Below are 5,000 nucleotides of genomic sequence, written 5' to 3' on the forward strand. Positions count from 1 at the left end.
TGCACGCCGGAATGGGCATACTACGCTCTACACTTCATCAAATGTTAATCCTCCCTCGACACCAGCCTTGGCCGTGTCCGCTTTTTACTGTTTTTTCCCATCGTTTGTCCCGTCTGGTTGGGGTTTTTTCAATATCGTTTTTCCCGTGTGTGTACCTGTGCCGACTGTGCCGGGGGGACCCCCGGTTTGGTCGACGACAGCCTTTCTTCCGTGCGCCGGCCGTTTCCCGGTTGAGACCGGGGCGACCTTTGCGAGACGTGTCAGATGCGATGATACCAACGCTAGTACCGTGCGACTGATTTTTGCCTGCGTCTCTGGACCCATCGTGTTCGTACCCGGACTGCTTACAACGGTGACCGTAGCCGGAGGCGTAGGGTCGTGCAGCCACTATGTCGCCTTTACCAACTGTCTGGGAACCGTGGAATGGACGAGAGATCGGACCGGCAAGTGCATGCCTCTTACCTTCCTTTACTACCGCGTCTATCCCGACAGCGAAGATCGGGTCTTCACTGCTCCCATGATATGAAGTTGCACACGACCACTGGGGATTCCAAGATTTCAAAATTTTTCAAAATTTTAAAAGACGGCACAGCCGGGGCAGGGACGGTCGCCCGTCGATCCGACGATCCCCACTACCCATCCGACCCCTTACTTGTGGGCCGTTCTCACCCAGAAAGGAATTTTCGACATTTGAAAAAAAAAAAAAAAAAAAAAAAAATCATCGGGCCTGCCAGCGGGTGAAGGTACGCGGTCGGCCTGCTAGCCGTCTACCACGGGTAAAGGTACGTGGACGGCCTGCTAGCGGGCTACCACGGGTAAAAGTACGCGGACGGCCTGCTAGCGGGCTACCGCGGGTCTCGACGGCTGGGAAGGTACGTGGTCGGCCTGCTAGCGGGCTACCGCGGGTCTCGACGGCTGGGAAGGTACGCGGTCGGCCTGCTAGCGGGCTACCACGGGTAAAGGTACGTGGACGGCCTGCTAGCGGGCTACCGCGGGTCTCGACGGCTGGGAAGGTACGCGGTCGGCCTGCTAGCGGGCTACCGCGGGTCTCGACGGCTGGGAAGGTACGCGGTCGGCCTGCTAGCGGGCTACCACGGGTAAAGGTACGTGGACGGCCTGCTAGCGGGCTACCGCGGCTCTCGACGGCGGGGAAGGTACACGGTCGGCCTGCTAGCGGGCTACCGCGGATAAAAGGTACGTGGTCGGCCTGCTAGCGGGCTACCACGGGTAAAGGGACGTGGACGGGCCTGCTAGCGGGCTACCACGGGTAAAAGTAAGCGGACGGCCTGCTAGCGGGCTACCGCGGCTCTCGACGGCGGGGAAGGTACACGGTCGGCCTGCTAGCGGGCTACCGCGGATAAAAGGTACGTGGACGGCCTGTTAGCGGGCTACCACGGGTAAAAGTAAGCGGACGGCCTGCTAGCGGGCTGCCGCGGGTCTCGACGGCTGGGAAGGTACGCGGTCGACCCGCTAGCGGGCTACCGCGGGTAAAGGTACTCGGACGGCCTGCTAGCGGGCTACCACGGGTCTCGACGGCTGGGAAGGTACGCGGTCGACCCGCTAGCGGGCTACCGCGGGTAAAGGTACTCGGACGGCCTGCTAGCGGGCTACCGCGGGTCTCGACGGCTGGGAAGGTACGCGGTCGACCCGCTAGCGGGCTACCGCGGGTAAAGGTACTCGGACGGCCTGCTAGCGGGCTGCCGCGGGTCTCGACGGCTGGGAAGGTACGCGGTCGACCCGCTAGCGGGCTACCGCGGGTAAAGGTACTCGGACGGCCTGCTGGCGGGCTACCGCGGGTCTCGACGGCTGGGAAGGTACGCGGTCGACCCGCTAGCGGGCTACCGCGGGTAAAGGTACTCGGACGGCCTGCTGGCGGGCTACCGCGGGTCTCGACGGCTGGGAAGGTACGCGGTCGACCCGCTAGCGGGCTACCGCGGGTAAAGGTACTCGGACGGCCTGCTAGCGGGCTACCGCGGGTCTCGACGGCTGGGAAGGTACGCGGTCGACCCGCTAGCGGGCTACCGCGGGTAAAGGTACTCGGACGGCCTGCTAGCGGGCTACCGCGGGTCTCGACGGCTGGGAAGGTACGCGGTCGACCCGCTAGCGGGCTACCGCGGGTAAAGGTACTCGGACGGCCTGCTAGCGGGCTACCGCGGGTCTCGACGGCTGGGAAGGTACGCGGTCGACCCGCTAGCGGGCTACCGCGGGTAAAGGTACTCGGACGGCCTGCTAGCGGGCTACCGCGGGTCTCGACGGCTGGGAAGGTACGCGGTCGACCCGCTAGCGGGCTACCGCGGGTAAAGGTACTCGGACGGCCTGCTAGCGGGCTACCGCGGGTCTCGACGGCTGGGAAGGTACGCGGTCGACCCGCTAGCGGGCTACCGCGGGTAAAGGTACTCGGACGGCCTGCTAGCGGGCTACCGCGGGTCTCGACGGCTGGGAAGGTACGCGGTCGACCCGCTAGCGGGCTACCGCGGGTAAAGGTACTCGGACGGCCTGCTAGCGGGCTACCGCGGGTCTCGACGGCTGGGAAGGTACGCGGTCGACCCGCTAGCGGGCTACCGCGGGTAAAGGTACTCGGACGGCCTGCTGGCGGGCTACCGCGGGTCTCGACGGCTGGGAAGGTACGCGGTCGACCCGCTAGCGGGCTACCGCGGGTAAAGGTACTCGGACGGCCTGCTGGCGGGCTACCGCGGGTCTCGACGGCTGGGAAGGTACGCGGTCGACCCGCTAGCGGGCTACCGCGGGTAAAGGTACTCGGACGGCCTGCTAGCGGGCTACCGCGGGTCTCGACGGCTGGGAAGGTACGCGGTCGACCCGCTAGCGGGCTACCGCGGGTAAAGGTACTCGGACGGCCTGCTGGCGGGCTACCGCGGGTCTCGACGGCTGGGAAGGTACGCGGTCGACCCGCTAGCGGGCTACCGCGGGTAAAGGTACTCGGACGGCCTGCTGGCGGGCTACCGCGGGTCTCGACGGCTGGGAAGGTACGCGGTCGACCCGCTAGCGGGCTACCGCGGGTAAAGGTACTCGGACGGCCTGCTGGCGGGCTACCGCGGGTCTCGACGGCTGGGAAGGTACGCGGTCGACCCGCTAGCGGGCTACCGCGGGTAAAGGTACTCGGACGGCCTGCTGGCGGGCTACCACGGGTCTCGACGGCTGGGAAGGTACGCGGTCGACCCGCTAGCGGGCTACCGCGGGTAAAGGTACTCGGACGGCCTGCTGGCGGGCTACCACGGGTCTCGACGGCTGGGAAGGTACGCGGTCGACCCGCTAGCGGGCTACCGCGGGTAAAGGTACTCGGACGGCCTGCTGGCGGGCTACCACGGGTCTCGACGGCTGGGAAGGTACGCGGTCGACCCGCTAGCGGGCTACCGCGGGTAAAGGTACTCGGACGGCCTGCTAGCGGGCTACCACGGCACTCGACGACAGGGAAGGTACGTGGTCGACCTGCTAGCGGGCTACCACGGGTAAAAGGTACGTGGTCGACCTGCTAGCGGGCAACCACGGGTAAAAGGTACGTGGTCGGCCTGCTAGCGGGCTACCACGGGGAAAGGTACGTGGCAGGCCGACCACGTACCTTTACCCGCGGTCGAGACCCGCGGTAGCCCGCTAGCAGGCTTACCAAGTGGCCACAGAGAGGTATTGTGCCCATTATAAGGGCCACCGTGCCGTTTTCAGCTCCAGAGACAAGCCCTACAGCTTGTCTCTGGGACCTTATATGGTCCGCGTTGGAGCATATATGGTCCGGGCTGGACCATATATGAACCAAACCTCTCTCTGACGCGACTTGTTGGATTAGGGTTAGGGTTAGGGTTAGGGTTAGGGTTAGGGTTAGGGTTAGGGTTAGGGTTAGGGTTAGGGTTAGGGTTAGGGTTAGGGTTAGGGTTAGGGTTAGGGTTAGGGTTAGGGCTAAGGTTAGGGTTAGGGTTAGGGTTAGGGTTAGGGTTAGGGTTAGGGTTAGGGTTAGGGTTAGGGTTAGGGTTAGGGTTAGGGTTAGGGTTAGGGTTAGGGTTAGGGTTAGGGTTAGGGTTAGGGTTAGGGCTAGGGTTAGGGCTAGGCTTAGCACCCACTGTAACCCTAGCTTATGTCCTGACAACCCTAGTTCAAACCTTCGCGAAGGTGTCGAACGCAAGCACACGGCCGATCAAGAGGGTGTACGATGCCTGCCTTCGTTACCTGAAATTTTATCGTATCATGGAGAGACCTGCTGTAATATTCTTACGTGCGGCTTCCCGATGACAAAAAAATTGTTGAGACATACTTTTTGACTGGGGCATAGTTGGCCGAGACACTTACGTTCGGCTTCCCGATGAAAAAATTCCCCAGGGTCAACATTTTTTACCGACGATAAAGTGGGCCGAGAGACCCGCGGTAGTCCGCCCGCATCTAACGTGCGACACCTCGATGAAAATTTCACCCTCGTAAAAAATTTTTACCGAGGGTATAGTTTGCCGGCCTCGATGGTCGAGAGACCCGCGGTAGCCCGTCCGCGTCTAACGTGCGACACCTCGATGAAAATTTCACCCTCGTAAAAAAATTTTACCGAGGGTATAGTTTGCCGGCCTCGATGGTCGAGAGACCCGCGGTAGCTCGTCCGCGTCTAACGTGCGACACCTCGATGAAAATTTCACCCTCGTAAAAATTTTTTACCGAGGGTATAGTTTGCCGGCCTCGATGGTCGAGAGACCCGCGGTAGCCCGTCCGCGTCTAACGTGCGACACCTCGATGAAAATTTCACCCTCGTAAAAATTTTTTACCGAGGGTATAGTTTGCCGGCCTCGATGGTCGAGAGACCCGCGGTAGCTCGTCCGCGTCTAACGTGCGACACCTCGATGAAAATTTCACCCTCGTAAAAAATTTTTTACCGAGGGTATAGTTTGCCGGCCTCGATGGTCGAGAGACCCGCGGTAGCCCGTCCGCGTCTAACGTGCGACACCTCGATGAAAATTTCACCCTCGTAAAAAATTTTTACCGAGGGTATAGTTTGCCGGCCTCGATGG

The sequence above is a fragment of the Mytilus edulis genome, unplaced genomic scaffold (assembly GCF_963676685.1).
Source record: "Mytilus edulis unplaced genomic scaffold, xbMytEdul2.2 SCAFFOLD_523, whole genome shotgun sequence".
Classification (NCBI taxonomy): domain Eukaryota; kingdom Metazoa; phylum Mollusca; class Bivalvia; order Mytilida; family Mytilidae; genus Mytilus; species Mytilus edulis.